This window comes from Perognathus longimembris, chromosome 12 (genome assembly GCF_023159225.1).
Source record: "Perognathus longimembris pacificus isolate PPM17 chromosome 12, ASM2315922v1, whole genome shotgun sequence".
NCBI lineage: Eukaryota > Metazoa > Chordata > Mammalia > Rodentia > Heteromyidae > Perognathus > Perognathus longimembris.
In genome coordinates this window covers 37,002,642-37,014,810 of record NC_063172.1, presented here as the reverse complement: position 1 = coordinate 37,014,810, position 12,169 = coordinate 37,002,642, and the positions used below count along the sequence as shown (strand labels likewise).

Here is a 12,169-nt window from a genome sequence, read left to right as displayed (position 1 = left end):
ATTTTATTTGATTTCATCTATTCCCTCCTGAGATCACAAGCTCAGTTTAGATAGACCCAAAGTCACAAATTATTGGTCTGAAACTTTAAGTCTTATACTTAGCAAATCTGTAACGATCCAGATTGAAAATACAATTTCATCACTTAGACCATTGTCATTCTTCCTATTAACAAGTTAAGGAGAACTGTCTAAATAGCTTTTCTGAAAGATCTACTTATGCTTTTATTTTTCTAACAATAGCAGCATTCCTATGAGATGCTTGCAAATGATGTTGGATATCTTAGCCTTAATTATCTTCCTCTTATGTATAGTTTGTCCAAAGAGGCATGCAGATATAATGAAGTATTGAAAACAAAGGGTCACAGGAGCCAGATTCACTGACAGCCAAGTGCTTCCTTTAAATCCTTCCTTTGAAACGAAGTTGAAATTAAGAACTTCTTTTCAAGTACTGGCACAGTCTTCTAAACAACCCACTTATGTCATTTTAAGGGTTTTGTTTTCTGTCATGCACAGACAGACCTTATCTTCTCTGAAATCAGAATTGCTCAGATTGTCAAAATTCACCTGACCTAGTACTTTGCCTGGATCTACCTATTCTAAAAATGAAGCAAACTTTCAAAAGCTTTGTTTTGGAAACAAAAATGAGGTCTTCTACTTTGTATGAACCATAAAAAGTTGCACATTTTTTAAATATTAGCCAAGATTACAACATGAATAGAAAATAATAAAAAATATGGGATGATCTGATAAATTTATTTATATTAACTGTAATAGAAGCATTACAAAAGTTTTTATTGTCAGTTTTCAAAGATAGGATTTTGTGAATTTGCAAAAGCTCACCCATTTTGCTAATCACAACAGGTAAAGTCATTAATCAAAAGGTTTAGATTCAATATGTGGTAATTTTACATAATATATGCTTTTTTAAAATAAATGTAACCTCTACATTTAATAAGCAAAAGGTAATTTGTTCTAGGAGACCTGAGAACCTAACTTCCCCAATGATCTGAAAAGATTACAGGCAGCATTCCAAGCCAAACTGTATCCAGCTTTATTAAAGATACTTTTCATAAACAAGCATGGTATTTCAGGCAGGACATGGGCAGACAATCTTTTTGTTTTTAAAACAGTATACAACAACTTTCAAACTCCCTTCTTGGATGGACTATCAAAATCAGAAAGCCATTATAAAACCCAATGACATCTTCATCTGAAGCTCTGAATAGGGGAAGTTTAGAGTGAGGGTTGACATTTCACATTAAACATGTTGTTTAACAACTTTTCACAAGGCGACCCTGACTTTCAGGAAATGAAAATGGCAGAATTATCAATCAGAAAATTTACGATTTAGAAAAGGAAACCACTGCTCTTTTAAGGAACACCATCTCAATGATGCCACTGTGAAGTCCAGATTGTCTGGCACATTGGAAAAACCAATTAGGGGGCAGGGAGGGTCAAGGTCCCAACTGGCCTCTGGTTTTAAGGGAGTTAAGCCTATGCTGATGATGGAGAAAGAGGAGGACAAAAAATTATTTTGAGTTTTCCCTCATCACAAGGCGTTTGTGCCAAGGTGGCTGTGTGTCAACATGAGGGAATTCCTTCTCCTAGGAGCCAACAAGAAGCCTCTCAAAACTAACAGGGAAAGGCGGTCCCCTCCACATTTATCCAGCTTTGGAGACATTCTATTAGTGGCAGATGCTCCTTTCCCCAAAACAAGTGTTCTGTGTGCTAACAACACAGCTTAAAAAAAAAAAAAAGTAAAACAAAATTCTGCATTTTTATAAAACTTGATTAAAAAAATAGTATTTCAAACTGTACAGTCACCAGAAGTAGACAGTTATCAAAAATGCACACACTTCACTTGGCATCTCCAGCACCTTCCGCTTTCTGTGCCTGGTCTGTTTTGGCATCTCCATTTTCTGCAGGGTTATTCCCATCCTTGCCAGCATCAGCTTTCCCCTTCTTCCCTTTGGGTACCTCTCTCCCTTCTTTGCAGGGGCTTTTTTAGGCTTGGGCTCTGGCTTTGGAGGAGCAGGTTTTAGCAGACAACCTGGCGGATCTTCTCTGTGGCTCGTCCTTCACCTTTGCTTTATCTCCTTTAGCATCACCTTCAGCCTTTCTCTTGGGCATGGTGGCAGCGGGACCGAGGCGCTGGGTGAGGATGCAAGGACGCACGGCGCGGGTCGGTCCAGGGGTCGTCTCACCTCTTCTTCACACTGCTCCATAATATATCCTTATTTATAACTATATTTTAACTATTCATTGGCCATTACCTATTTTAGTTTTATCTGAATTTGTAGATATCTAAGTATCCCTGTGTATCACAAACAATTTTAAAAATATTTCCTCAAGGAAAATGGCTTTTCACAAACATAATTTAGATGGAATATGTTCTGATTAAGTTAATGGGATTTGTAGCTCATTGTTTGTATCAAGATACATTTTTTAAAATATCAATGTCATGTGCTTTGTAGTGTTATTATTGTGACCTATAAGATCATCTGTTGGCATGATACTCGGATTTAGAATACATAAAAAAGGGTATTTTTGTAACTATATTATGTGATATTTCAGAAAGCAAATACTAAGTAACTAGGGAGTGAGCAAACTTTTGGGAGTTGGTTCAGTGGAAAAGCTTTTGGACAAGTGGTCAGTTTCCTGATGTGCTTATTATAATGGTTATGGTTGTCTCTTGAGATCTGAGTGTTGTGTAATGGAAAAGATCTTAAGTTTCTGTTTAGTGTCTTCCAGTGCTTGGTTAAAAAAAAAAAAGGTGGGGGGAGGTGTGTTGCTTTTAATTGGAAAAATTCCTAAAAACAATACAATAACATTCTCTTAAAATAAAGATTGTAATTGCCAGGTAATTTTTAAATTTCTAAGACTTGCCCCAAACTATGTAGTAAAAAGTCTAGCACTAACAAATTCACATATATTTAAGATGGCCACTGTCACGGAAGTGTGGATTTGTGGCTTTTGTCAAAAGCCTCCTCTGGTCCTTCTACTATATACCTCCACTTACTAGGTTCCCACATTTTTATTTATTCAACATATTTCTACACAATGTAAGATGGTCACAGTGACTGTCAGCTCATTGAATACATAGGTTTTCTGTCCCAGTAACTGAAGTTATCAAAGGCAAGGTAAGAAAATGTATGAACCATATGCTAGCATTAAGAGTTTCTGAAATGGAGAAGGTACCAATACAGAGAAATGGGATGGAACACAGTGAACTGCAATGATATCTTTACCCTGTAAGATGGTCACAGTGACTGTCAGCTCATTGAATACATAGGTTTTCTGTCCCAGTAAAAACTGAAGTTATCAAAGGCAAGGTAAAAAAAAAAAAAAAGTATGAACCACAAGCTAGCATTAAGAGTTTCTGAAATGGAGAAGGTACCAATACAGAGAAATGGGATGGAACACAGTGAACTGAAATGATATCTTTACCCTGTAAGGAATGAGAAAATAGTCTGTATAGAAATCCATTCTTGTCAAAACACCTTATATCCAAATCAGAAGCCACAAAATTTCAGTTTTAGCAAAAATCATAAAACACAGTAAGTTGGGGGATTATTAAAAGCACAACTGCTTCTAGCACTATGTTGAATTGTTAAGACATTAAAATTTCACAAACGTAGTGAATAATATAAAAAGACATTCACCCTTTTCAGAGTAGCACTAGTTGCTACTTCTAAGGATTTCTCTAAGACTACTAAATATACAGTACAAGTAGTATATTCTAACCAAAACTCTTAAAGACATTTTAAGTGTCATCTTGATAAACGTAGTGAAATTTATAGTATATATTCATGTATGGGCAATTAACTGTTTACTGTTTTTAAGTAACTTAGATGTCTAGCACTGTCAAAGTAAATCCCAGTTAGGGAAATGACACCATTATACTACAAAGTTTAAAACACACACACACACACACACACACACACACACACACACGATGTAAATGGTGGCTATGACATAAAGTCGTGGATGTAATTTTACCAACTATGGTATTAAATTCATTCCATTAAAATAAAGGCTAGCCAATGTAACAACTATGTATCTTACCAAATATTAAGTTTTGAAAAGGAAACTTTGTTTATGAGTAATTCTAGGTGTTTTCCTTATCCAGCCAGTTAAAAAGCTTTCTGTAATGGCTCAATGGCTCACTGGTTCCCTATTCCTTTTCTCCTGAATTAACTCTTATTGGCCTTAGACTGCAAAATCAGAGTAGGCCTGTAGAATTAGGGATGGGTGGAATTTATCAGATAGTGAGGGTTCTAAGTCAGGAGAGCTTGGCCACTCAGGGAAACAGGAGCCAATGGTTTCTCTTTTTATGGTTCCTGTTCTCTTCCCCACTCCGCATTATTAGGTTTTAGATAATTAAGGAAAGAATCTGAAGTGAGAGGATTGTAGCTATGAAGCCCACTTTGGGAAGACTATAAGGCATGACAATGAAGATGACCAAGGACTTTATATGTCCCAAGTAAGCAAGATTCCTCAAGATAATGGGATAGATTATAAGATTCAGGAAAAGGCATTGTCTCTGTTGTAAAAAGATGAAATGAGGTTAAATAAACTTGCGTCTGACTTCTGGTTTTCCTATTTGTTCCAGCTCTGTCTCGAAGGGTCAGCATGTGAAGCTTCAACATACTATAGGTCAGAAGTAGTCAAGGGGAAATTATTACATCCAAACTGAACCATGTAATGACCTGTGATCTTGTCATTATTCCATAAAAAAAAACACAGTGTAACAAATACTTACATAAAATTTGCACTGGTTTTGTATTATAAATAATCAAGAGATGATGTGAACATACCAAGAATGCTCCTGTGTATAAAGAACTTGAATATCTGCAGATTTTCAGGATTCACAGGCAGTCCCTGAAACCAATTTGCTACAGATACCAAGGGACTACTCTATATAACACTGAGCAAGCTGCTCTCATTCTCTTTCAATAATATTGACAAAGCCAAATTATAGGAAAGTGCTAATCATATGAACATACTCAAGTTATCTTCATCAAGATGTATATTAATTCTAATGGTGAAATATCACTAACACAATCATTTGATCCTTACCATGACTCTTGTCAGACATGGCTCAGCATTAATATCCCTAAGATAGATTGAAACTGAATTCCAAAGAAGTAAAAGCTACTCAGCCAATAAGTTGTAGAATGCAAAGAACTGGAACCTAATTTCTGTAGTATTACACTGATTCTTCACCAATGCACGAGACCACATTATGTGACATACCACCATGACTAAGCACACAGTCCTTAAGAGGATATTGAGCTGCAACATAGAAATCAAATCAAAGGGAAAACTCTACTACAAGAAATAGTTGAAATACCTCTAGGTATTCCTAAGAATAAAGGTACTATTTTTTTTCTTCTATATAGAAGTATACAGCTTTACTGAACACAAGATGGGAAGTTTGCTTTAAGAAATTAAATGCCAAGGGGCTGGGGATACGGCCTAGTGGCAAGAGAGCTTGCCTCGTATACATGAGGCCCTGGGTTCGATTCCCCAGCACCACATATACAGAAAACGGCCAGAAGTGGCACTGTGGCTCAAGTGGCAGAGTGCTAGCCTTGAGCAAAAGGAAGCCAGGGACAGTGCTCAGGCCCTGAGTCCAAGGCCCAAGACTGGCAAAAAAAAAAAAAAAAAAAAAAAAAAAAAAAAAAAGAAATTAAATGCCAATGACCTTTTCAATTTCAGCACCTAAGCCACATCATTTTGCCTTGCCTCTGTCTGCCTGGCTACATATGGCCAGTGTTATGGAATTCAGACTGAGCACTACTTTATCCAGAAAGCTTTCTGTGCTTCTCAACCTCATCCCAGGCTGACTTAGAATGCAGGTACATGTCATAGCACCAGAACCAGGAGCTAACTGAGGTATTTATTTCTAGTCAACTGCTGTGTTTCTAATCTAGCAGATTGCTTGTTACTATAAAGGTGCTAAATAAATATGTATAAAAAGAATGAATTGAATATTTCACTGCTGTTGATCTGTTTAATGCCTAAGTCAATGCATGTACACTTCTTGAGAACTTCTCCAATATCTGAGGACATAAGTCTTGGTGTGGATTCTGGAATAAAAAAATAAAATAAAGATTTAGTGCATATGATTAGCACTTTCCTATAATTTTTATAACATTTATTGAGAGATGTAGACATTATTATCTACTTGAAAGCTAAAATTTGAATATTATTTTACTTCAGCAGCAAGACTAACTTATTCATTCCTTGGTCCTTTCTACTATCAACTATGCCTCATCTATTTTCCTGTTTTCTTTGATAAAGTCAATATCTAGGTAAATGTAGGCTTTTATTTTGTTAAGTAGATTGTTTTTGCTGATGCTCATGAAATGAACAAAAAAAACTAAGTTGTAAAATGTGAAGTCATTTTTGTTCTCTATTTCATAAGGTTTGCTTTGGCTCTCCACCCCGAGGAGCTTGAAACTGTAAACCCATCGCTCCAGGGACCACCATACATCTCACAAGGTTCACATCTGGTTTTGCCGAACTTCCGTTTGAGGTCATGCCAGTCCTCAAAGGAGTCATAAGCAGAGAACAATATGAAAGGGATAATATGAAATGTGGCCTGCTGTGTCGTATTGTGTGATAGCAAAGTAAGAGTCACAAGGTTGTGGTGGGATGAACTGACTGCCATCTTGTCACCTTTCAATATCAAGTTTCCCATCACTGTTCCTTCCAGAGACTAGGGTTGATTAAACCTCCATATCTCCTTGGAAAAATTCTAAGAACAGGCTTAGCTCACAAGAGTGCAGTTGCTGAGCTTGCAAAGGAGTAAAGTAAAAGCAGGGGGAGGAGAGGGGAAGACATCTGCAAGAATGTCACTTGAAAAAGACTTTGAGATAAGTCAACTCTTATGTATAAAAGTCAAAACCCAGTGGGACAATAAAATTTATATGATTTAGCCAGGTTTCTGAATTATAGAAGCAGGAAATAGTATACACAGCTTTATATCTCTGAAAGGCTTGAGTGCCTTTCCACTAAAGCAATCACTGCTAGATATTTCTGACAAAGACTTTTTGACCAAATCTCTATAAAACAAGGCAACTACATTTTAGCTTGATATCAGAAAAACCACATGCTGAAAGAAATCTTTTTTCCCTCTTGTACTATGTAACATCAGGCTATAGTTTTATATATTTATATATTATTTATTCCCTAACTCCCAGAAGAAGATGGTATATAAAGTACAAGCATGATCAAGGTGATGGAGCACTTTACAAGCCCCACGCAAGGAAGCATTTTCAGGAAGGCCACTGCAGACACCACAGGTTCTGCACGATGTGAGGATACAGTTTTAAGGGCAGGAAAGAGGCCTGAAGGACTTGTAATATCCAGCTAGTTAAAATGATGCAACAGATTGCTAAAATGTTAAGTAAAACTCAACACCCTGTCATTTTGATTGGGGATGTTATTCTACTTGGCAAATACAATTGTTTTTTGAAAATCAAGATGATTCTTCTAGTCCACCTATCAAAACTTTGAAAACAAGCCCTGATTATACCAAGGAGTTATATAATACTTCTTAGATTCAGTGTCTGACATTGTGATTTTCATCCATAAAATCCTGCAAGCCCCCAAGTTCAATGGCAAATATCAATTACTGAGACTCCAATGGGAAATGAAACAAAGCAAAACTCTATCCCTCAGAGTTTTAACAAATTTTACAGCAAGATGCTTAAGTTTCTGGTTTAAAACCATTTTGTTATATTTTTCTATGTAAGTTAGTGCTTTAAGACATATCTCTTAGCATGTGTCATCTATATGATAGAGATATCAAGAAAAAAAAAACCAAATGGATTATTATTGTTATTATTATTTTGGTGATTCTAGGGTGTTAACCCAGGCCTCACATTAGCTAGAAAAGTGTTTTACCAATTCAATCATTTCCCCAACCCTTGTCCCTTTAGTTGAGTTTAATTTTTTGTTTTGTTTCAGATAAGATCCTTATGGTTGGCCAGCATTAGACAGCCATCCTCTTACTTATATTTCCTATACAGCAGGAATTACAAGCATGAACCATTGTCCTGGGTCTAAGAATGAGTTAAATAGCTGAGTTCAGAAATGACTATTCTGAATGCTGCTATCTCCTAAGAAAAATGAGCAAAGATATTATTAATATTCACATGATGCAAACCTAAAGGGTTCAAACCTATCATTCTTTAAGGCTATGATTCTTCAAACAGACATCAATGTGTACATTGTTGATTATGTATGTAAGAACAATTTCCAGTGCTGTGGTATACAGACTACCACATTATCCTACCTTATTCTCACACATGTAAAAGTCATTCTAAGTAGCCTTTGAGGATATGACCTCTTGAAAACTACTGCTATATGCTTTTGTTCATCAACTATTAATAAAGTGCCTACTATGTTCCAGGTGTTATTTGATATACAAGTTAGGTGACTGTTTCTATAAAATGAGCCTCTAAGGAAAGGGAATAGACAATAATGCAGAAACATAGAAAGATCATTTCACTTTATGTTAAGTACAATAAAAATTGTGACATGAGAAAGCACCTGAGAACTGGGAATATTCCCATTGGACAGGGGTAGATTTTGTGTCAGATCTCTTTGAAGAAGTAATACCTGAACTGAGAGCTGAAGAATAAAGAATAACCAGAAAGAGAATTCTTGGAAATAGTAATGGCAAATTCACACAATTCATAAAAGAGAGCATGGAAAATTAAGCTCACTCTTTTGGTGTTTCCATGGTACCAAAGCCCTACTTTTTACTCAGTAAATGCCAAACTGTAATCAATAAGTAAAAAGTTACTCCTAAAGCAACACTAATACCATCTTAATAAAATATGTATCTACATTTTCATTCAAATCACTATTGTAATTGTTTTCATGTCCTAGGCAAGACCTAAGGATCATTAAATTGATCAATATATGCACATTTTTTCTTGTGGCTTAAGGGATTGAACCCAGAGTTTTGTACATACTAGGCACTGTACCTCTGAGTTAAATTGTCACCCCCAAACAAACTCATTTAATAGGGAAAAAATGCCTATCCTCAGTAAGTCATATGCTTGACATTTAATTGAAAGTTGTGCTTCAACTCAGTTTTGTGTGGGTGTGCAATCCTGGGGCTTGAAGTCAGGGCCTGGACACTGTCCCAGAGCTCCTTTGCTCAGGTTTAGTGTTTTACTTCTTGAGCCACAGCTCGATTTCTAGCTGCTTTTTGGTGCTTAATTGGAGATAAGAGTCTCATGGACTTTCCTGCTAAGGCTGTCTTTGAACCACAATCCTCAGATCTCAGCCTCCTGAATAACTAGGATTACAAATGTAAGCCATCATCTTCCAGCTGCTTCAAAGCATTTTCATGAAATTATCCTTATTTGCCTTATAGAAATGAAAGACTAAATGTATAATCCTTGAGTAAAAATGATAATGTCTATATTGTTCCACAAATGTTCTAAAAAATGAGACTATTAAGAACGTTAACAAAGACATATGCCATTACCAATAAAATGTTCAATGACTAGGAAAATTACTATGATATTTAAGAGAGCCTCAACTTTCTATGTCCAAAAGTCTCCCCAAAATGGTGAAACTAAGACAATTTCATTGGTGAACTTAATATTACTTCTCTTTACTTTTCTGTAACTTTCCAAATATTCAAAATAACAAAAGACGGGCTGGGAATATGGCCTAGTGGCAAGAGTGCTTGCCTCCTACACATGAAGCTCTCAGTTCGATTCCCCAGCACCACATATATGGAAAATGGCCAGAAGGGGCGCTGTGGCTCAGGTGGCAGAGTGCTAGCCTTGAGCCGGAAGAAGCCAGGAATGGTGCTCAGGCCCTGAGTCCAAGGCCCAGGACTGGCCAAAAAAAAAAAAAAAAATAACAACAATAATAATAATAATAACAAAAGAAGGATATGCATTTTAGTAAAAGTAACATGGTACTTTATCTTTATTTGAAATTCTTTGGATCCAGATCAGAACTTGCTCTTGAAGGGAAACAAGTTCAATTCATACTTTTATATGAAAAACTACAAAAGTCAAAAGCATTTATTAGAAATAGCTAAATCACAGGTTCTAGTAGGATATACTTAGAGACATCACGGCATTGTAAAAAAAATTGAGACAGGAAGTATGTGTATTTATGTTTCCCTTTGACATTTTGGGTAGATATAGTTGAGCTTTAAAAAAAATATAATTAACCTTAAGATATATGGGGTAGCACACACCTATAATCCCAGAACTCACCCAGGAATTGGGGCAGAAAAATATCAAGAGAACTATATAGCAAGACCCTGTCTCAAAAATAATTAATTATAATACAATAATTAAAATTCTTAAAGTTCAGTCTTTAAAACTGTATAGTGGATACAAAAGTAATCAGAATGTCTTCTTCATAGGATCAAGTGAAATAATGTAAATCAAATGTATTTAAAAGTAATGCTAACCAATTATAACTTCTGCCACTCCTTCTGCAATTATTAACTAAAGTCTTCATGCTGTAAAACTATGGATTTACAGGATGTAAAATCTTCATGAATGATTTTTTTTACATTTTCTTACAAGAGTCTGTCCTTGCACATTAAACTATAGTTTGTTTTTCATGATACATGTTAAAACTACTTCACAAATTAAAGTAAAATTATCTGGAAATTGCAACTCTAAGCTAGTTATTTAAAAGGAAAATAATAGCCTGAAAAAAAATTTTAGGTCTCCATACTCAACATTTTTAGTAAAAGAAGTCATTTACTGTATGAAATCATGAATAAGGTGAACCTGCTTGTTTTATGATTTTGTTCTCTTCCACCTTCTATGTGCTTATCACTCACTCTCACACCTCATTACCTGGAAAGATGTGCTTCAGAATATACAATAAAGCATCACTCAGAGGTACCTGACTTCAACAAGCAGCAAGGCACAGTTCTCTCTATTTCAAATGGAAATCATTGTTACTTTAAGAATGCTGGACAGTACTGTCAGTTGTCATCATTCTTTTCATGGACAACATTCAGGGCCAAATTTGAATTTGTCCTTCCATGGCTGTTTTTGCTCTTATTTTAGAGATTGTTTAAGGAAATAAAGCTGAAGCTTATGACTTATTTTTCACAGATCTTTTTGTCTTTACTTTGAAACCCTGAGTAGCAATGAGCTATACTTTGCAGAAATGGTTGCTACATCTACTAATTGCCATTGGTTTTGACTGACGATGAGTTTTAGTTTTTGAATCCATGACTCCAATTAGGGATTTTAGGGAGCCCTTGGCATTAATTACTGAAGAGGTCTACTTTGGGGCAATCTAAATGCCTAGTGTATTCAGGAATACTTTCTATTTGAATCAAAGTATTTCAAGAATCAACTTTCCCCATTGTTAAACAGATTTCTTTAAAACTAAACAGTTATGTACTTAATATACACAAATGCCAGTTCCCTTTTCTTAGCAAAATCTTACTCATATTTAGTTAATGATTTGATAAGATGGATGATGTCATTTACTGTTTGTTCTGCATTTTTACAGTTAAAGGTTGTGTAACCTCCATCTTGGTTTGTCCATTGGCAGTATTGGGATTTGCACTCAGAATCTTAGCCTTGGTAGGAAGTACTGTTTCACTTGAGCTACCTTCCCAAGTTAATTTGCTTTTTATTGTTTTTCTGGGTAGAGTTTTGTAGTTTATATGAAAGCCAACCATGAGCGGCAATTATCCTACCTACATCGACTGCACAGCTGGAATTCTGTGACTGCAATACCTTACTGGTTTGTTGAGATGGGAGTCACACTAACTTTTTTACCTGGACTGACCTAAACCCCAATCCCCCGACCTCTGCTTTCCAGGTTGATTTTTAAATGTGGTCTTTATTTTAACTTTTAAAATAATTCTCCTATCTCTTTAAAAAGAATACATACATGGCACATGGCACCCTGTTTTCTAGGAAAGATGGCATTAAGAGGACCTGAGATGGTATCTAGTATATTAGATTTCAGCTTTAAATTCAGCATCATCATCAAAAGCCTCAAAGTCCCCTTCCCCACATGGTTCAGGATGTTTTTGTAATAAGTAATAGAAATTCAGTTCTGATGTCGACTATGGACTGTCCACTATTCCCCTTCCCCCTCTGCCCCATCTCTTGAAAGCTGGGAGAACCTGGCTATACTCTTCTTT

The 12,169-nt window shown here is 35.9% G+C and overlaps 1 pseudogene; it reads right to left on the bottom strand.

Annotated features, from left to right (window-relative positions):
• Nucleotides 1-1,061: 1,061 nt before the first annotated feature.
• On the bottom strand, nucleotides 1,062-2,164 carry LOC125360691 (annotated as a pseudogene).
• Nucleotides 2,165-12,169: the final 10,005 nt, after the last annotated feature.